At 40.2% G+C, this 22611-nt stretch overlaps 1 protein-coding gene across 7 annotated transcripts in view; it reads left to right on the forward strand.

Moving 5' to 3' along the window:
* Positions 1-4492: 4492 nt before the first annotated feature.
* Positions 4493-22611, forward strand: part of CDC42SE2 (CDC42 small effector 2) — a 118051-nt gene continuing 99932 nt past the window's right edge. For 4 of the 7 annotated variants that reach the window (XM_040241796.1, XM_040241799.1, XM_040241800.1 and 1 more), the window contains exon 1: positions 4511-4610. The gene's annotated coding sequence lies outside the window, so the exon portion shown is untranslated. Of the gene's footprint in view, positions 4611-4779; positions 4881-22611 lie in introns of all 7 variants that reach the window. The other 3 variants (XM_040241797.1, XM_040241798.1, XM_040241803.1) reach the window with 3 other exon arrangements.

Below are 22611 nucleotides of genomic sequence, written 5' to 3' on the forward strand. Positions count from 1 at the left end.
ATAGCTAGCATTTACTAGCACTGAGCATGTGCCAGGCCCAGGGCTAAGAATTTTGCTTGAGTTTTCTCACTGATTTCCTGCAACAACTCTTGGAGGTAAGTACTACCCCCCATTAAATGAGAAGAAAAGACAGGTTTAGAAAGGTTAAGAACTTTGGTCAGGGTCACCCCGCTAATTATGCATCAGAGTTTGAACTCCAGACTCTAACCCTATACACCATCTCTCCTATATGTGATAAATAGCTGGTACTGAATTTTGGAAAGCAGTTAAAAAAAAAATACTAGTATACTTCTAGGAAAAATCTACTTCCTGTAAAAATTTTAAAGGAAAATTTACTTAACTAAGAGATTGCATCATTAGGCCAGTGTGGTAGCTACGTGAGCCCATGAGTAGTGATAACAGTTCGTTAGACCAACAGATTTTGCTTTCTGTTGTCCTTGGTATTAATGTTTCCCATGGTTAAAGCACAAATATACCATGTTAGTTTTGTTGAGATCATTTTCTTGTTTGCGGACTAGTACGTGTGGAAAACATTTTATTTTGTACTGTAACAGTTGCATTTAACTTTAGCAGTATGTGGATGAATTATGAACACTGTCTATTTTCTATTGTGTCTTTTTAAAATTTATTTTTGGTTGTGCCATGTCTTCATTGCTATGCAGGTTTTTGTCTAGTTGCAGCAAGCAGAGGCTACTCTTCCTTGCAGTGAGCAAGGTTCTCATTGCAGTGGCTTCTCCTGTGGCAGAGCACGGGCTCCAGAGTGAGCGCAGGGGTTTAGTTGCTCCAAGGCATGTGGGACCCTCCCGGACCAGGGATCAAACTCTCTTCTGCATTGGCAGGTGGATCCTTTACCACTGAGCCACCAGGGAAGCCCCCTACTCTGTCCTCTTCAGATAAGCTTTTACTTATCAACAATTTAAAGAACAGTACAGACACATCATCATAATGACTTCAGAAAAAATTGTTTGGTACTATTGTAATTACAAACCATATTTTTACATTAATGAAATATATAATCAGTGTTTTTTCAAATAAAAGCAGTTTATTCAATTTTATATAAAAGTAATCTGAATTATAAGGGATCATCTGTAGCCTTAGTTTTAAATCAGAAAGGATAAATTATATATGTGAAGAGACTATGCCATAAGTATAATACTGAGCAAATAATCATATGCACAGACTTTCATACAAAATGTATCCTTTGATTGAATGGAATTGTCTTCTTAACTGAGTTTTTTTTCTACTGGCAAGAGGTATATAGGAATAGCTATAGCAACTAAAATTATGTGTTAAGATATTTGATCACACATGATGTGTTATAAACTAAGTATGAAATATCTGGAAATAAATAATTTTACATAATAAGTTTACATAATAAATTCTATCATGAATAAATGATAGGAAATGTTATTACTTAAGGCCTTCACACAAGATGACTACATTTGTAATTCAAAGGAAGGATTATAAATGTATATATCAAGTTCAGGAATTAGCTGTTTTCTTTTTGTCATAGGACTTTTTAAATTTTATTTTTTAATTGAAGTATAGTTGATTTACAATGGTGTGGCAATCTCTGCTGTACAGCAGCGTGACTCATATATATATATATATGCATTCATTTTTTAATATTCTTTTCCATTATGGCAAGATATGGACATTTTTACAATTAATATGTCTTTTTAAGTTTTACACCAGAAAGTTTCCTCTAATTTATGTTTGTCTTCTCCAGTGAAATAGGATACCATGATCTCAGTGGTTAGAAAAACTGCATTGAAGGTCAAGTCATCACTGTGCTCAGAGTAATCAGAAAATCAAAATGCTTGTGTTATGATGTAGATAGGAGTCTTCTGGTTAATTGATATAAACAGGAAAATATAAAATTGGTCATTTTTTGATGCTTTGTACTTTTTATTACCTAGAGGATTTTGATTTTTTTTTTCCATTTACTCTAGGCACTTGGGATAGATCAGTTGAACAGAACAGATGAAAATCTGATCTTCCTTTGGGGAAGACAGACATTAAAAAATAAACATACATAGATAAATTATAAAGATTTTTGTAAGATTTTAAATGTCATGGGAAGAGAAGGAGCAAGCTGGGAGGATTGAGAGTTGGGTTTGGGGTGGTTACAGTTTTTTTATTTTGGCTGCTCTGAGTCTTAGTTCTGGCTTGCCCGATCTTTACTTGTGGCATGTGGGATCTCTAGCTGCGGCATGCAAACTCTTAGTTATGGCATGTGGGATCTACTTTCCTGACCAGGGATCAAACCCAACCTGCTGCATTGGGAGCATGGTCTCTTAGCCACTGGATAACCAGGAGAATCCCTTGGTTACAGTTTTAAATAGTGTGGTCAGGCTCAGCATCATCATTTAAGATAAGATTTGAGGCATGGGAAGAATGTTACCTGCCGAGAGAAAGCTCTGCCAAAGACCCTGTCCTGGAGTATACAGGCGATTGGAACTGGAGTTAGAAAATAAAGCAAAAGGCCAAATCTAAGGGCTTTGTAGGTCACTGTAAAGACCTTAGCTTTTACAGTTTAGGGAATAGGGAGGCAATGGAGGATTGTGACCAGGTGAAACAGCAGCTGACTTTTCCTGTAGGAGGATATTCTGGTGGTGGTGGTCCTTGTTTTTTAGTTCTACCAGTTTATTGCTATACCAACCCAAATCCCTCCACCCTCCTCAGGCGTGCCTGCTCAGTCGCCTAACCCCATGGACTGCAGCCCCGCTAGGCTCCTGTCCACGGACTTTTCCAGGCAAGAATACTGGTTGCCATTTCCTTTCCATTTGTCTCTCTCTCTCTCTCTTTTTGGTTGTTGTTTTTAAATTAATTAATTTGACTGCCTGGGCTCTTCATTGCAGTTTGTGGGCTTCTCTGTGTACCAGCTCAGTAGTTGCCTGGGCAGATTTAGTTCCCCCTGTCCTGTTTGAGCGTGGGACCTTAGTTCCCCTGCTGCTGCTGCTGCTGTTAAGTCGCTTCAGTCGTGTCCGACTCTGTGCGATCCCATAGACGGGGGCCCAGTCTCTGGGATTCTCCAGGCAAGAACACTGGAGTGGGTTGCCATTTCCTTCTCCAGTGCATGAAAGTGAAAAGCCAAAGTTAAGTCGCTCAGTCGTGCCCAACTGTTAGCGACCCCATGGACTGCAGCCTACCAGGCTCCTCCCCTACCAGGCATCAAATCCTGTGTCCTTGCATTGGAAGGTGGATTTTTAACCCCTGAACCACCAGGGAAGTCCTTTTGATTGTTGTTTGATAATATACTGCAGTAACAGTGGGCAAGAAGATCATTTAGTAGGCCACCAAAATATAGGTCAGAGAAGATAAAAGTGATGCAGGTGAGAACCTCCAAAGTATAGGCCAGAGAAGATAAAAGTGATGCAAGTGAGAAGTGGTCTGAGTCTGATTTATTACAACCAAGAAACCTTCTTGACAGTTTGGAGCTGAAGAGAGAATGAGGAGCCAAAGACCAAAGTTTTTGACTTCAGTAACTAACTAGAACTGCAGCATGGTTTTGAGTTGCTTTTTGAACAAGGGAGAACTGACTATAATTTAGGGGGAAAAAGAAAACTCATGTACTAATATCGGTCAAGATGGGGAAGACTTACTACGTTATATTCCAAGTATTGTAGGCATTTTGGTGGAGGGTTGGCTGCTAGAAAGGGGCACTCTTAAGTGATTTCTAAGACATATGAAATATTACAGATAAGGGAGTCTCACAGATCCAGTGTGTGCGTGTGTTCGGCACTCGGTCGTGTCCGACTCCACGAACTGTAGTAGCCCGCCAGGCTTCTCTGTCCGTGGAATTCTCCAGGCAGAAATACTGGAGTGGATTGCCATTCCCTTCCCCATTGGATCTTCCCGACCTAGGGATTCGACCCTGGTCTCCGGCATCGCAGGGAGATTCTTCTATCCTCCGAGCTACAGGGAAGCCCTAATTTTATGCATATCAAATGCCAGGTGGATATTCTCGGCCTTAAGACAGGTAGTGATGGATGCAACAATTCTTAAGTTTCCTTTTTTTTTTTTTTTAAAGCGTGGTTTGGTGATTTCAGCTGCTACTGAGAGGCAGTCAGACGGCTCAGCGCCGACCCTCGCCCGCCTGGGAGCGTCTGCCCTACGAGTGCAGGCGCCGCCTCTCCGCGCTGTCTGGGGAAGGGGCGCGAGCCGCCGCTGCGGGCCGCCGGCCTGAGCGTGGGGAGGGGCTCCCGAACGTTCCCACCCAGCCCCGGTCGCCATCTTCCGGCGCGTTCTTTCCCGCGCGGGCTCCAGCCCGGACTCTCTGCCCTCTGCTTGTCCAGGAAGGGGCTTCTAGCCCGCGGAGGTCGCGGGCCGGGCGCGTCGCGGAGGTGCGGGCCGGAGCCCATCCCCGCAGGCGGGGCAGGGGGCGGGGCCAGCCCGGCGGCAGCTGCGCGGCGGCGCGGCCCTCCAGTGGCTCCCGGAGCGCGCGCCGCCTCTCGCCCCGCCTGCGCGCGAGCCTGGGCGTGGAGGGAGGGGCCAGGAAGCGGCGAGCGCGCCGGGGAGCGCAGCTGCGGGCGTGGGGGGACAGCAGCCGCGGAGCCGGCGCCGAGAGCGGCTGCTGCGGGAGCGAGCGGCAGAGACAAAAGGCTACGGTGAGTGCATCTCCGGCCCGGGGCGCGCCCCGGGCCTCCCACCTCGCCCTCGCGGCCCCTGGGGCGGAGGCCCGACGCCCCGAACCCCTACTGCCTAGGGCTCCGGGGCGAGTGCGGCCCGGCCCTGCCCGCCGTGCGCTGCGGGCTGAGCCTGCGGCTCCATTTTCAGGTTTGGGCGACGTCCTCCTGCGGACCCTGGCTTTGGTTTTTCTTCCATTCCTTCTGGGAGAGGGTTCCAGACTCTGTTCCGGATTCAAGACTGGCGGACGGGTGAGAGCCCACTGCCCCCCTGTTGGAAAATGGAAATGAAGGCTCCCCCTCCCCCAAACTTTGCCGGTCTGGAAGTCGGGAGGGTGGTGCAGGGGGCGGGTGGAGAGGGCCCGGGTCCTCCAGGTGAGCGTTTCGGCGGGGCGGGGCCCGCGGCTCGGAGTCGGACTCTCGCCAGGGGCGTCCGGCGTGAGCCGCCCGCGGGTCTCGCCGCGGTTCGCTTTGGGCAGCGGAGAAAAAGCCCTGACCACCTCCGAAAAGAAGCTCGTCCTACTCTTACAGGTTGTTTTACCCAGCGCTTGCCGCTTTACTAGTGATTTTTTGGTAGCGGGTGTGGTAGTTAGCGGCTTGCTGATGCCGCATGAATAGTGGAAAGAGCCTCGATACATTGACTTAAGGTGTACAGGAAACATTGAGAGTCCACTTTAGCTGCTGCTCTTATTTTAAGTGACACATTTTTGAAGGGACTTTGGTGCTAATGTTCAGTTTACAAAATTAACATTTTGTTAAAGGGCCTGACGTATAGTAGATAATAAAACGCATGAAAGTGAATTTGAAATGTCAGACAAAGCTGATCTCATAGCTAGTAAAAATTTAGGCACAGACCCTCTAGCTTCAGATGAAGGAAAAAATTGGCAAACACGTTATTTTGGTTTATAAGCTTGTTTTTTTTATTTCATCCAAGATAGTATTGAAAAATCAGTTATTTTCAATATTAGGAGCGTAGAGAATACGTTTGAAATGAGAATTTTTTTTTTAATTTTGAGGAAAGTTGGTAGACATTTTGATATTTCTTAAAAATCAACATTATTGATCTAATTTTGTTTTGGAAGAATAGAGAAGGTGAAGAAGAGTGGCTTGTTTTCTATTGATATTTGATTCTTTTGAGACCCAGCTTTATATTTCATTATGAATAGAGAAGTTTATTTGCTTTTGAGAGAATCTGGCATGGTTTTGAGTTGCTTTTTTGAGCAAGGGAGAACTCTTAAGGGAAGAAAGCTAATGTTGCAGTAATATAATTAAACCTCACCACTTACTCTACAGATATTCATTAAGCACCTATTTTATGCTGGCACCTGTGTTGGGTGCTGATTCTTCAGAGCAGACAAAACCCACAATTATCTTTTTCTTAAGCTTAAGCTGAGCGTGTTCTTTCCTCATTATTGATGTTGCAAGGACGGTCTGTCTTACACCCTTAGTGCGTATTTAAAATTGGAAAAGATGGCAGGTGAACAGCAGGAAGTGTAGATTCATAGCAGTCTATTTAGAGGTTAATAAGTAACTTTCTAGGGCTAAGATTATTACTGGGTTACATTTTCCTATTGTCAGTTTAATAAAATCCATATTTTTTTAATGAAGGGAAGAAGACTTGTAACAAACTAGTATTTCTGTTCTCTATCCCATCTTAGATGTTTTTGATACAGTGTATTTACTGAATAGTAATGTATTTCTGGTTCTGTTTCCTGTAAATAATCTTTGCAGTACAACATGTTCTGCTTTTAAAAATCTCCCAGGGGCACTAGTGGATTCCTTTTCTATAAGAAGTATTTTTAAATAAAGCACTTTTTCAGAAGTTTTATTTTGACGTTTTAGTCACTATTTGCAAATAAAGATAGTATTGCATTGATGGTAGTGACAAGTGAAGGACTCTGAGTAATGATTTGTGGTTCCACATTTGAACTTTCCATCTAGTATTAAAACTGGTAAAACGTGCTAAAAAGAGAATGATTGGTAGTATTGCATTTATTAATTCTAGAAAAGAGAATGATTGGTAGTACTGCATGTATTCTTAACATAAAGGTTGTGTTGTCTGCTTTTTTCTTATTTACATATAATAAGGCGCTTATTTTTATTTGGATTCTTCAGAAGTCTCCAAATTAATGTGATGCAAAGTCAACCTTGATAATTACAGTATAAAGTATATTAATTTTTTTACAGATAACTTTTGAGTTTAGGTGGACATTTTTGACGTAACACCTTATTTGTTGAAGATTTTGTGTGCATTTAAATAGAATTTTCAGATTTTTAGACTTTATGATAGTTTTTTATGGTTCCTACAAATAATAGGGAAAGTAATCTCTTAAACTTTACTGTTAGAGTGTTGTGTTAGTTCTTCTTTAAATATATAGTTCTTATAGAAAGACTGAGTTGGTAATGCACATGTGTACTCCTTGTAGTCTGTTGAGAAACCTAGCGACAAATTATAATAGTGACGGGAGGAATAATGTAAGCATTATATGTTAAGCAAAAAGTGCTTACTCTATTTGGGGTAAGAATTTTATCAGGGTTCTTGACAGCAGCATTGAGACATGTTAAAATAATTTTACCAGTAAATTAGAACTCATAATGACTGGGTTTTTTATTGTTGTACCTTAAAAAAAATAACTGTGTTTTCAAGGCATTATTCCTACCTTGGAGTAATTTATAATGTTTTGAGGCTAAATAAATCTGAGGATCATTCCGCTTCATAATTGTTGGAACACTTGAAGTGTGTTGATGCTTTTTTCGTCAAGATATGTTTGACTTGTAGGCAGTTGTCTTTTTTGTTGTTGTAAATCCTTTAGAATAATTTAGAAGGTGTTTTCTTTATCAGATGTAGTTAGTAAAGTTATTAAGAAGCACACTGGTAAGACATTGCAACTGTGCCCATGTTGTCGGAATAGATTGTGAGAGACTATCAATTAACATTCGTAAAGTGCTTTAACCTGATCTCACATTTACTCAGTAGGATCGGTTGTTGGTGTGTTTTTAGGTCCCAGTTGTCTCTATTGTGAAAGAAGATAATCATGAAAGATACCGCGTTTAGGTTTCTCATCTGCTTTAGGATGAGTCTCAAATACTTTGTTAAGGCTCCATAAGACTTTTCTCTCAGTTGCAATATTGCTTTTCATCTATTTCAGTGTTCTTAATCTCAGTTCTTATGAAAATAATATTTTAACATTTATTGAATGTTAATTGTTAGTAAAGTTTTAGGTCTGTTTCAGAGGGGACGGTATGGGTTCCGTGTGCATTCTTGAGAGGAACTGAGTGAAACATGGTGCTTATCTTCAGTAGTTTGGTGAGGGCTTTTATTCTGATTCTTTTCGTTCTACCTGGAAAAACTTGGAATTTAGCTTGTTAATTATTAACTTTATACATTCTGCTACCGCAGTTCAGAGCTTAAGTATAGTTGCACTTTCTATAATACTCACAAGTAATGAACAGGGCAAGATTTAGCTGAAACTGCTCTGGGACCTCATCCAAAAGGAGTTTTTGAACTGAAAGCCCCAAATTTGATGATGAGTTATCTTTATCATGACACCATTAAAATACCTGCAAATCTATTTTAGTTAAAATGGATTGTAATAGAACAAACTCCCTCTTTTTCCTAGAAAGCGTTAGATAATGCCGTATTCAATTTAGGTGTATTTGAGGATGACTGAATTTTGAGCACTGTTTCCATTTGGAAGCTCACCCAGAAATTCATGCTAAGATTGCTTTTTTTTTTTTTTTTGAGTCTATTATAATTTCTTAAGTATTGATTATTTTATTCTTTAATGAGCATTTCTTTTTTTAAAGTTATTTCCTTGTTTATTTATGTGCATCAGGTCTTAGTTGTGGCGTGCAGGATCTTTAGTTGCAGCATTCAAACTCTTGGTTGCAGCATGTGGGATCTGGTTCCCTGACTAGGAATCAGATTCGGGCCCCCTGCGTGAGGAGAGAGTGTTGTCTCAGCCACTGGGTCACCGGAGAAGTCCCAACAAATAAGTATTGATTTTAAATGTGTTTAAATTAAGCTTGTAATTCACAAAGTTAGAAAAATAACAAAACAATTTCAAGAAAGGAGAAGACTAAGATTTTTTTAATTAAATCTTTAGAATTGAATATATGTAAGCTTCTTGTATAAACCAAAATCAAACATTTTGTTTCATTTAATTTAGTCTGTGTTTACTTTTTGCTCAGTAAAGCAAAAATGAATTTTTTGAATATATTTAGTACCTAATAGTGGGAGCCCTTGGATATTTGTAGGGATGCAATGGATGGGACTTGATAAGAGTTTAAGCAGAAAACAACTTACTTTCTCTCACTGTACCTTCAAGGCCTCCCTAGAGATTGTCTTTCCCTGAATCTCCAGCCCTTAGGAAAACCAGGTAGCTTGTCTAGTTCTAGGTGGTAAAAAGTCTGCTTATTTGTCAGTAATAGTCTTATTTTAGGGGCTTCCTTAGTGGCTCAGACAGTAAAAAAGCTGCCTGCAATGCAGGATACATGGGTTTGATCCTCGGGTCAGGAAGGCCCCCTGGAAAAGGGAATGTCTACTCACTCCAGTATTCTTGTCTGGAGAATTCCATGGACAGGGGAGCCTGATGGGGTCGCAAAAAGTCGAACATAACTGAGTGACGAACATGTACACAGTCTTATTTTTGTCATTAGAAGGCGTGTGTTCAGAATAACAATGTATTCAAACTCTTACGTGCCATAGAACTTTTCTTCGTAGCTCCGAACTGCTTCAGAGCAAGAGGTCTACTTTGGAGGAAGAGTCCTGAGAATCAGCTTCTCTTTTTTACTTTGCCAGCTCCTCTTTAATATGCTGTTGGAATCACCTGTCCAGGGTCCAGCTCAGTGGGGAAAGGGGCCTGGGGGGACAGGTGTGGCTTTCATGTGGCCGCTGTGCCTTCTGAGTTGGACAGTTTGTTAAAAACTGGCTCCAGAGGAGTGCTGCAAATGGTTTTCTTGGGGATTCCATGTGTGGGAACCTCCAGCTACGATTCCTGTGGTATTCTTCAGCTCCAGTCCCTTAGGCTTCTAGTTACCCTCATCTGCAGGCTCACTTTGCCTGGGGAGAGGTTTTGCTTTAAAGTAGGTCTGTTACATTTTAACCAGACCTGCCTGTACTTTATTACTTCACAGGACACACTTTCCAAGCATTCTGTCAGGGCTTCAGCCTGCTATCTCTCTAGCTCCTCCTGTTGAGGACCCCCCAACTTGAACTGTGTCTGGGACCTACAATTCACACCTGCTGCTCCCTTTTTAAGTGCCCTGAGCCCCCTTCTTCTACATGCTTACTTGATTATTTACCGTACGTTGAATCCATAGTCCACTGTTAAAATTTTTCGCTTTTGTATATCAGTTCTCTTTTGGACTTCCCAGGTGTCAAAGAATTCACCTGCCAATGCTGGAAATGCAAGAGGCGTGGGTTCAATCCCTGGGAAGCTTCCCTGGAGGAGGGCTGGCAACCCACTCCAGAATTCTTGCCTGGAGAATCCCATGGACAGAGGAGCCTGGTGGGCTACAGTCCATGGGGTTGCAGAGTCTGGCACGACTGAGCACGCAGATCCAGCTCTTATTTAGCGCCTCTCACTTCACCTGCTTACCTGGTAGTCGCCAACCTCCCTCTTCCCCACCCCCCACCCATCCAGTTCTCCTTCCAGTCCAGCTGATACCTGGCAGCTGGGCTTGAATTAAGGAAGACATTCCTATGCTGACTTGTTCTCCATTTGTGTTGGCCAAGGAGGGTCCTTTGTGCTGTTCACAGTCGTTAATCGTAGTATCAATGGATCCCTGGTGGAATTACTCCGCCAGCTGCCCAAATGACTATTTTACACATCTCCACAAACCTTTGGTGCCTCTTTTCTCTTCATTTTCAGCTGATGACCTTGTTTCCTGTGTATTAAAAATGAAAGCAATCAGGCGAAAACTTTGCATGTCTCCTTGCATCTATACCCAGACTGTATGCACTTCCTATTTGCTATGATCATCACCTCTCTTGCTCTTGGTTCTGTCCACTTCCTGTCAGGGCCATTGCATTGCCTCAGGATTCATCCCATTCTCCTGCCAGCCAATGAGCTGTCTCATTAGTGTTTCCCATTTGTATTGCATTATTCCTACCAGCATGTAGATATGCTAAAATATCTCCCATCTTTAAAAACAAACATACTCCAATAGCACATTTTTCTTCAGCTGCTGTTCTTCAAAAGAGTTGTTATTTGTGGCCACCAGCACTCCCTCTCGGAGAAGGCAATGGACCCCCACTCCAGTACTGCTGCCTGGAAACTCATGGACAGAGGAGCCTGGTAGGCTGCAGTCCATGAGGTTGCGACTGAGCAACTTCACTTTCACTTTCCACTTTGATGTATTGGAGAAGGAAATGGCAACCCACTCCAGTGTTCTTGCCTGGAAAATCCCAGGGACGGGGGAGCCTGGTGGGCTGCCGTCTATGGGGTCGCACAGAGTCGGACACGACTGACGTGACTTAGCAGCAGCAGCACTCCCTCTCTGTCTTGGATGCAGCACAAAATTTCTTTCTTTTTTTTTTTTTTTCATCTTCCCTGCTACCTAAACAGTTCTTGTTGAGATTGCTTACTGGTGACCTCCTTGGTAACAAATTGCCTAGTCAGTTCTCAATCTTAATCTCACTGGATGTAGCAGCTAAAGTGTTCTTTGAAATCTTTCCTCCCTTTGTTTCTGGGACACTACTGCTTATGTTCACTTTCTTTTACTGGTTCATTTTTGTTGCCCCAACTTCTGAAAAATAAGGCAGTGTCCTAGACCTCTATGTTTAGACCTCTTCTGTATTTATACATAGTCTTCTGTGATTTCATCTCAGCCTCTAGCTGGAATTATCATGTATTTCAAGCTAAGAATGTTATCTCTCACCTGGATCTCTTTCCTAACCTTCAGCTGGCTAGTCAACATTTTCAGTTAGATACCCCAGATTTAACCTGTCAGAACTGAACTCCTCATTCTGCTTCTCCCTCTCCCACTCCAGTGGTTGTTCCTATTCCAGTTTGCCTTATTTTATTAAATGTCAACTGAATCCAAGCCAGGCTTCAACAGTACATGAACCGGGAACTTCCAGATGTTCAAGCTGGATTTAGAAAAGGCAGAGGAACCAGAGATCAAATTGCCAGCATCCAATGGATCATCAAAAAAGCAGGAGAGTTCTAGACAAACATCTACTTCTGCTTTATTGACTATGCCAAAGCCTTTGATTGTGTGGATCACAGCAAATTGTGGAAAACTCTTCAAGAGATAGGAATACCAGACCACCTGACCTGCCTCTTGAGAAGTCTGTATGCCGGTCAGGAAGCAACAGTTAGAACTGGACATGGAACAACAGACTGGTTCCCAGTTGGGAAAGGAGTATGTCAAGGCTGTATATTGTCCCCCTGCTTATTTAACTTATATGCAGAGAATATCATGAGAAATGCTGGGGTGGATGAAGCACAAGCTGGAATCAAGATTGCTGGGGGAAATATCAATAACCTCAGACATGCAGATGACACCACCCTTACGGTAGAAAATAAAGGAGAACTAAAGAGCCTCTTGATGAAAGTGAAAAAGAGTGAAAAAGTTGGCTTAAAATTCAACATTTAGAAAACTTAAGATCATGGCATCTAGTCCCATCACTTCCTGGCAAATAGGTGGGGAAACAGTGGCAGACTATATTTTGGGGGGCTCCAAAATCACTGCAGATGGTGATTGCAGCCATGAAATTAAAAGACACTTGCTCGTTGGGAAAAAAGTTATGACCAACCTAGACAGCATATCAAAAAGCAGAGACAGACATTACTTTGCCAGCAAAGGTCTATCTAGTCAAAGCAATGGTTTTTTCAGTAGTCATGCATGGATGTGAGAGTTGGACTATAAAAAAGCTGAGTGCCTAAGAACTGATGCTTTTGAACTGTGGTGTTGGAGAAGACTCTTGAGAGTCTCTTGGACTGTAAGGAGATCCAACCAGTCCATCCTAAAGGAAATCAGTCCCGAATATTCACTGGAAGGACTGATGCTGAAGCTGAAACTCCAGTGCTTTGGCCACCTGATGGAAAGAGTTGACTCATTTGAAAAGACCCTGATGTTGGGAAAGATTGAGGGCAGGAGGAGAAGGGAACGACAGAGGATGAGATGGTTGGATGGCATCACTGGCTCAATGGACATGAGTTTGAGTAAACTCCAGGAGTTGGTGTTGGACAGGGAAGCCTGGCATGCTGCAGTCCATGGGGTCACAAAGAGTCTGACACAACTGACTGAAGTAAACTGAATCTTTTGTTTCTCTGACTGTAACCTTGTAGACATTCTTGATTCCTCTTTCTTATACATTCACACTAATTCAAAACAGTGTATCATGAGAATGTGTCCTTTATTTACCTTAAAATCTACCATAAGAATAAATATGGGAACTTCCTGGTGATCCAGTGGTTAAGAATCCTTCCAATGCAGGGGATGTGGGTTTGATTCCTGCCCCGGGGGAGTAAGATTCCATATGCCATGGGGCCCATGTGCCACAATGAAATTTTATGTTTTGCCAGTACAGCAAAAATACAAAAAAACTTTTTAAAAATTAAAAAAAGAATAAACATGACCACAGCTTTCTGTCTTCATCTGTGCTCCGCCCCCCGACCCCCACGTAGCCATCGTCTCTCATCTGTGTTATTAGTCATCTCCTGTCGGGTCTCCCTGCTGCTTTTGCTCTTCTCTTTTCTCATGAACGTAGCAACCTGGGCAGTCCATTTGAAATGGACGTCTAATTATTTTGCTCCTGTATTCAAAACACTTTGGTGATTTTTCCCGTATCATTTAGAGTAAATGCAAGAATACAACAGTGCCTACCGGGTCTTCCGTCATCTGTGTGGCTGACCTCTCTAATGATGTGTCCTAGTAGTTTCTCCTTGGCTTGTCCCAGACGAGAAACGTAGGTTTCCCGGCACCTGCCAAGCACAATCCTGTACCTGATGGCAGTCACATTTGCTAAGTGAACGGCTGCTTGTTATTCATGTCTTTGATAACAGCTTATATGTATGTTTCTCTTAAGTAAAAGTATTTTAATTAAAACTATTTCACCTAAAACCATATAGTCCCATAAGAATTAAGTAAACACAAATTTAGATACAAGAGAAAATGGTAAGTTTGAAATGAATTTTTATGTGTAGAAGGTGAGAATACCCAGGAAAATGGTAAACAACAGAGGAGATGAGAAAGAAATGGAAAGAGAGTAAGGTAAAAGGAAAGCCAGATTTCAAAGTAGGGAGCCACTTTAAAAAAAAGACTATTGTTGGCTTGCCGCATAGTTCTTTTGGGCTTCCCTGGTGGCCTGCAGTGCAGGAGACACAGTGCAGCGTCCTGCAGTTAGAAGACACAGGTTCGATCCCTGGGTCGGGAAGATCCCCTGGAGGAGGAAATGGCAACCCACTCCAGTATTCTTGCCAGGAAAGTCCCACGGACAGAGGAGCCTGGTGGCGTGCAGTCCATGGGGTAGAAGAGAGTTGGATGCGACTGAGCACGTATTTCTTTAGGCTTTGTTTCTTGAATTCTGAGTCTTGTTGATTTACATGGATGTAGACACTGGGACCACACTTACCTTTGTTTTATCAGGAATATGGGCTCAAATGAGACTTGAAACCAAAACTAATTGTTTTTCTGTTGACAAACTCCTTTTATTAAAGGAAGGCAGTTGCCATTACCAAAAGAGTAGTTTTCCTGGCAGTATTCTTAGCCTTTTTTTTTTTTTTTCCCTTCTGTAGACCGCTCAAGCAGAAATCTCAAGGTTTGCGGGAGGGATGTTCAGGGTACAAAAATTTGCTACTGGGCCTTCTCCTTTAGGTACTGCGCCGCCTGTTGACACCCTCAAAGGCGAGGGGGAATCTCTCAGCACCGTTACTGTATTCAGTGGCAAAGCAGCAGCTGGGTATGTTAGTGTGCATGCCTGTTGAGTCATATTATATGTATATTTGTGTTCTTAATGAAAGATACTGAATATATTTAAACTTCAGCTTACCTGCTGTTTAGGTAGGAAATGAGAGTTCAAGAGTATAGGCAAACTGTTTCATTCTGATGAGACAAGATTTAAAAAGAATTTTTTTTCTGAGTTACAGGTCTCATTTCCTATTGATTTAAAGAAATCTTTTAAAATAAATTATTGAGATAGGTGGCTTAGATGCTCCTGAATGAGTAATTTTTTATGTGTAAGCATATATTCCCTGTAAACCAGTCTTAACTATTTAACTGTTTTTGTGTAATATGTAGTAATTTCTGTCTTGATTATCTTGTCTGACAGATTGTTCTGTGGCTAATAATACAGAATTAATTTTCATGATCATAGAGGTGTAGACATGTATGTATCTTTACAGATTTTGTAGTATGCAAGTATAATTTAACTTGTTTATGCTTGTTACATACTTTAACTCCTAAACAGTAATATCTATAAATCAGGCTTGGTATTTTGTTTTTCTTTCACATTAAATATGAAATTAAAATATACTTTATACGAACACATATGACTATTAGAATTCTTTAAAAACTTACTTACCTACTGTGTAAAGTCATTTCAGATGACATGCTAGCAAATGTTTTCCTACAGTATTGAATCTGTCATTCTTTACTTTTAGCAGCTATCTGAACTCATGTTAGTATTTCACATGTGAAATAACCATCTTGGATTAATAAGATAATTATTTCTGAACTGATGGATAGTCTTAACCACTACATTTATTTCAGCTATATTCATAGGTTGATGCCCATCATACTTACACTGCTTTAACTTCATAGCGTTCTACATAGATTGTAAAGTAACCAGAATGATTATATTGAGAAGGGTAATAAGATTAATAGGCTTTGACCTAAGTCTCATAAGGGATTGTTAAAATGACTCACTGAAGTGTGCATTCATTCATTCTTTTAACATTTATCGAACTACTATGTGAAAGTGCCTCCAGTGTACTCAGAGTAGAGTACAAGCTATACTCATCCAGGAAAGAGAACCACGCTGTGTATACACCGCAGCCCTGCCACCCTCTCAGGAGTATTTCATCCTTGCTCACTGCGTGCTTGCCACGTTAACACTTGTTTTCTTAAACATGTCCTGCTTGGTCTTTCCTTATTAAGGCTTTTACATGGGTTGTTTCCTCTGCCTGAAATAGTCTTCCCCCTACGGTTGGCCTTTTATCTTTAAGATCTCACTTAAATATCAACTCATTTCCTCACTGCTCAGTTTAAAATAGCCACTGCCCCCTCATCACTGTTTTACTTTCTTCATAGCATAAGTGGGAAACTGGATAATTCAGGCCACAGCTTGTTTTAGAGAAGGAGATTTTAGGAGCCATGCTGATAATCCTTTGATCAGAGCATTAGGTGGAACCAGTGGTGTGTTGGAGCTGGTGAACTGATGGTGTGATTGTGTGTCTCTCCAGCTTCCTGTTCAGTGATGGTGTATTGACAAGCTACAATGGAAAATGGGCAAAAGCTATAAACCAGGGCCTTTTTTCCCCCAGAGAGATGGTTGTTAAATAACGATCACTAGACCTCTTGAGTGGGACCGTATGAAATGGCTGTTTTCATAGATTTTTTTAAAATGCTTGAATATTGGCAGTTTCTTATGGTTTATCTTAGTGGAGTTACTTATTATGGTTGAAAGATATTTTCTTTATGTGAGTCAATAAAATTACCTTTGTGCTTTTACCTTGTGTGTTTTTTCAAAATTGCATTCCCTTCACATCTGACAATTACTTCTAGATTGATTTAATATGTAAAAATTGGCTGTTTACATATTAATTGCTTGGCTGTTTACCTCGTTTTTAACTAGTTCTTTCCAAAAGTAGGCACAAAAGGTCTTGAGACATTTCTTAGGGTGTTGTTGGCTCTGCTGCTGAGTCTTAATTGAAAGGCATGCTTTTTCTGGTGAAGAAACCAGAGTTGGTTCAATTTGAGTTATAAATTGTTAGATAATTTTTTAAATTTGCTTTTCAGAATGATTTGCATAAATATACGGGCATTCCGTTTTTTCTGGCTTTTTCTTTTTCCCATTATCATCCTGTAGGTATTTACTGTCTCTAATTTATTTATTTTCTGCTCTTCTGTGATTTCCTTTACGAATCAGTGTCTAAATCAATGAAGTTATTTTGTCTTGTTTCTCCAGTGTTAGTAGTTTTTCCCTATGGTCTTCCTTATCTCTGGTCACCTGGGTATTCCAAGCCATTTCCACCTTTACCCCCCACTTGTAAAAACAGACATGAAGTTACATCTTTCTTATAGGCACCATTTTCCTGTTTGAAGGAATTTATTGTTTAAAAACAACCTTGTTGACTGAGGAGATTTCAGTAACATTTCTTGAGTTGCATTATCTTAACTCTGAATATGTGGGTTTGAATTGGTGGTATTGAATAAAATGTGGCTCACAAGTTTCTTTAATTCAAATTGTTCTGTCTTATGAACAAGCTTAAAAAAAAACCATGTTAAATGCAGATAATCAGAATACACATAAAATCTAAAAAATAAAACACATCCATAAATCCTTAAGATAACTGCTAAGATAACTGTTACTTAGTTAACATAACTACCTAAGATATCTACTAGTTTTGATGAATGTCCTTCCAGACAAATCAACAAATAAGTGTTTTTCTACAAAAGCAAGATCTCAGTACATATACTATTCTATAATGTCGTACATTACCAGATAGTGTGATCTTTATAAAAGCATTACTTTTTATTATTTGTTTGAAAGGATCTTACAGAGTGGAAATTTTGTTGATACAGGGTAAAACTAAAGTTGTGATTGAAAACGGTGCTTATGGAGAGTAGAATGTAGAAAGTTACCTCAAGACAAGAATTATTTCAGCATTAATTTTTTTCTTAAGAGCCCCCTTACCATTGCACAATAGCCTGATTGTATTATACCAGCTAAGGAAAACAGTACATGAGTCTGTGTACAGTAGAATTATTTTAATAATAGCCCTAGTATAAAGTAGGGGGCTGTACATAAGTTCCTATTTTTTGATTTGCCCCAAATCATATTGATACTTTAATACTAAGATATTTTAAAAGAAAAGTGTGTTTTATTGAAGGACTTCATCTAATTTTATCAGATAATGCTACCCTTTTTAAATGAAGAGTGAATGACTTCTTGGAAAATGAAAATGTTGGTATATGGACTCTTGTTTTAATGCTCAGGTTATTTTTTTGTTTCATGAGTGTGAAAATCTTTGTGGGATTGTAAACTGGTGTCTTGTATCCTTTGGATGTCAGTACTGCTCTTGTCAGGTAGATGGTTTGGTCTTAAAATAGCAGTTTTTAAAGCTAAGGAAGGGTCCTGTAAGAGTTGTATAATTCAAATGACTTTTCCGTTACCACAGTGGTATCCGTTACATAGGGTAGAGCAGATGATTTCTTGGTTTGATTTTGTTCTTCTCGACCTGGTCCTGTTCTGTGTTGTGTTACTGCTTGCTCACCAGGCCCTGAAGTCTTTATCTCTTAGGTAGCTAATGTAAGCCATTTCTGCTTCTCCACACGGTGCTACTTCCTGGATAGTACATATATTGCTGAAAACATCTGTCATGTGGTAAAGGAGAAGAAAAAGCAATGTAGTTGATGTGGCTTTTTCTGCTGAAAAAATGATGCATTGGTTGGCTAAAATGAGGACTGGCAGTGAGTCCCTAAAAAACGGTTTTTCACTGAGTGATCCACATGTTTGTAAATGGATATGCAAGGACCTTTGCTTGTTGGTAGGTATCTTGAATCTTGATAAATTCCAGAAAAGTGTTTAGAATTATTCCATCTTGCTGTTTTAAAAATTGGTATTTTTAAAAAGTTCCATTTTGCAGTGAGTTTTTAAGCCTCCCATTTTTATATTTATTTTTTGACTAATGACTTTGTTTTTGTAAAAATGGTACATATACACTGAGGAAGCTTAGAAGTAATTAGTCACATTGTAATTGGCAGAACTTGTATTCAAAGTCTTGTCTGATAGTGAGCTTGGGAAGAGCTATAAAGTGGCACAGAGAATGCGGACTTTAGAATCAGGCACACCTCAGTTTGATTCATAACTTTGCTGTATATTTTCTGTATGGCAGGATCTTACCCTTGATTTTTATGTTCTTTTTAGATTAAGTGAGGGTAGTAGGTTTGTTAGGATTAAATGAAGTACATAGTACTTCTACTTTGGCCTGTAGAAGATGTCAATAGTTTTTTCTTTTTTACTGCTCGGTATTATTTGAGAGTATCTCTGCAGGTCACTTTGGACAATTACCTTAAAAGTGATTTGCGTTCAGGAAAGTGGAAATATATGTAATCCAAGTGGACTCACATTGTAGTGCCACATCATCCTGCCTATTTGAGGGGGAGAGTGGTTATTACAACTTTTTTGAAGAGTATTTTGACCTCAGTTGAGTCGCTCAGTTGTGTCCGACTTTGAGACCCATGAATTGCAGCACGCCAGGCCTCCCTATCACCGTCTCCCGGAGTTCACTCAAACTCACCTCAAGGAAAACTTTAAAGTTAAAGGCTGAAGTAGAACTCAGGATGAGTTAATTATTGCTGACCAGAATGGTAAGAAAGTAACTGATTTCTCTGTTTAGTGAGAAATAAAAATGTTTATGTGTAACAGTTGCATATATAAAGATGTCTATATTAAAAGCCAACAACTAACCAGCTGACCCTGTGCAAAAGAAAAATATGACTGAAATAGGGAAGAAGTGTTCAACTTTAATAATAATCAATAGCCAGTCTCTTTTTTTCATATTTGAGAAGTGGTGCTTTTTCACCCCAGTACAGTGACGTAGATACTAAATACTTTGCTAGAGAGAACATATAAATCTGTAGAACCCTTTATGAATACAGTTTGGCACATATCATATTTGCTAGTCGTATTTCTGCCTCTAAGAGTAAAGCCTCAGGAAGTAACCTTCCTTTAACGCCCCACCCTTTTTTTTTTTTTTGGAGGGAGGATATTAATGTCTTTTTTTGTAACAGCTTTATTCAGATATTGTGATTTGTAATAAATATTTATTTGGTCTTAGTCCCAGTTTCTGGCACTGAGCTCCTAAAACCATTGGGATTTCGAAGAGTGAGGAGAGCGGGTAAGGTATCTTTTGTTATGTTAATGAATAACTTTGAAAGGCTTGTGAGGTTGGGGACTGGTTGCCAGGGAAACCAAAGGAGTGATTAGAGGAGGGTTGGAACTTTCAGTCCTACACCCCTCTGACCTGGAGAGGAAGGGGGTTGGAGGTTGAATCACCAGTGCCATGATTCAGTCAATTTCTATATAGTGAAACTTCCATAAAAATCTGAAAAGATGGGATTCGGTGAACACGTGGAGGTGCTGAGTGCGTGGAGTCTTCAGAACATGGAAACGCTGTGCCCTTTGCCCCATGACTTGCCCAGTGTATCACAGGACAGTTCTTGAATTATACCTTTTTTTTTTTTTTTAATAAGCTGGTAGTCTAGTAAGTTAAATATTTCTCAGAATTCTGTGAGTGGATCTAGCAAATTAATCAGACCTTTGAGGAGTTTCGTGGGAAGCTCAGAAACACAGTGACAACCAGGGTTTATAATTTGGCTTCTGAAGGGCAGGGGAGCCGTCTTAAAGGACTGAGCCCTTAACTCACAAGGTGTGATGCTGTCTGTAGGCAGATGCTGTCAGAACTGAGGGGGATTGGATGACGCCCAGTTGGTGTTGGAGAATTGCTTGATGCTGGTGTTCTCTTCACATTGCAATTGGTGTCAGAACTGTAATTTATAAGTCATAATTCACCTTTTAAGAGTATATATGTAAGTTCTGTGCGTGCATCACCACTATCTAATTTCAGAATATTTTTATCACTTCTAAAAGAAGTCAGCAGTCATTCCCCATTCCCCCCTTCCTCCCAGCTGTGACAGCCACTAGTCTGTTCTTTCTGGGTTTGCCTTGCCTGGACGTTTTATGTAAGTGAGTTCATACAGTTTGTGGCCTGTTGTGTGTGGCTTTCTTCACGTAGCGTTATGTTTCAAAGTTCAACTCTCCTTACCATTTATCAGCACCTCATTCTCTAATATGGCTGAATGTTACTCATTTGTATGAATCTATACCACATTTTGTTAATCCGTTCATCAGTTAATGGATATTTGGTTTGTTTCCACATTTTGGCTATTATGAATAATAGTGCTATGAGTATTTACTTCGAACTTAGTGTGGATGTATGTTTTAATTTATCTTAGAGATATAGTTAGGAGTAGAAATGTTGGATTATTGTAACTTGATGTTTAACATTCTGAGGTACCACTGAACTTTTTCAAAGTGATTGTACCATTTGCGTTTTTTACAACTGGCTTCTTTCATTTAATGTTTGTTTTTCAAGGTTCAGCCATGTTTTAGTGTGTGTAAGTACTCATCCCTTTTTGTAGTGAATATTATTCCTTTGCATGGATCAGCCATGTTTCTTTTATCCTGAAAAAAAGCTTTCTATCCAAAAATGTTCAATGATGCATTATTTATATTGAAGAAAATTGAAGATTACTTAAAAGTTGTAGTAAAGAGAAGTGGTTAAATTAGGTACACCTCTTGTACTATCTATTTTGGAGAGTTTCAAGGGGAAGTCGTCAGAATGCTATGGTAGGTACAAGGTTGTACGCGTACAACTGTTATTCAGTGTCTGTAGCTTTGGGGGATAGTGAATACCAAATTTTAAAACATTTCTATATTTTCATAATATATAATAAAAATTATATTTCTATACTTATCACAGCACCTATTTCCTTATCAGAGTAAAAGAAACATTAGAAAAAAATGACCATAGCTATAGCTGTGTATGTTACTGATACAGATTTGTTCAGCCAAGAAAAGCAAGATCACTCACTGTTAGGAATGTTACTGTTTTGTGTTCAGCCAGTAATTATCATATTATAGCATTTCAGACTACTGTTAAAAAAGAACTTTTGATTCCTCATAATTACCCCAGATTTTTAATTCATAACTGTGGTGTGGAATAACTCTAATTCTTGGGAATTTTATTTCTAAAATGGGGAGGAGGAGGATTAATATAGGCTATGCACTTATTTGTTTATTGGCCACACTACTCAGCATACAGGAATCTTAGTTCCCCAACCAGGGATTGAATCCATGCCTCCTGCATTGGAAGCCTGGACTCTTAACTGCTGGACTGCCAGGGAAGTCCAGGCAATGCATTTTTTTAAAAAAATTATTGGAGTATAGTTGATTTACAATGTTATGTTTCTGCTGTACCAAAGTGAATCGGTTTTTATGTATATATACACACACACACACACACACACACAAACACACATATCCACTCTCTTTTAAAGATTCTTTTCCCTACCTGTGTCATTAGGGAATATTGAGGAGAGTTCCTTGTGTTATGCAGTAGGTCCTTATTAGTTATCCGTTTTATATATAGTAGTGTGTATATGTCAGTCCCAGTCTCCCAATTTATCCCTCCCACTGCTCTTTCCCTCTTGGTAACCAAATAACAAATAGAAAAAACAAACAAACGTTAAGTGTGTTTCTGACAACTGTGACTGTTTCTATTGATATGTTGTAAATAAGTTCATTTGTACCATGTTTTTAGCTTCCACACCCATGGTATTTGTCTTCCACTGTCTGACTGACTTCTCTCAGTTTGACAGTCTCTAGGTCCATTCAGGGAGAAGGCAATGGCACCCCACTCCAGTACTCTTGCCTGGAAAATCCCATGGACGGAGGAGCCTGGTGGGCTGCAGTCCATGGGGTCGCTGAGGGTCGGACACGACTCAGCGACTTCACTTTCACTTTTCACTTTCATGCATTGGAGAAGGAAATGGCAACCCACTCCAGTGTTCTTGCCTGGAGAATCCGAGGGACGGGGGAGCCTGGTGGGCTGCCGTCTGTGGGGTCACACAGAGTCGGACACAACTGAAGCGACTTAGCAGTAGCAGCAGGTCCATTCATGTTGTTGCAAATGGCGTTATTTTGTTCTATTTTATGGCTGAGTAATATTCCACTATATATATGGACTTC

This window comes from Oryx dammah, unplaced genomic scaffold (assembly GCF_014754425.2).
Source record: "Oryx dammah isolate SB20612 unplaced genomic scaffold, SCBI_Odam_1.1 HiC_scaffold_5, whole genome shotgun sequence".
NCBI lineage: Eukaryota > Metazoa > Chordata > Mammalia > Artiodactyla > Bovidae > Oryx > Oryx dammah.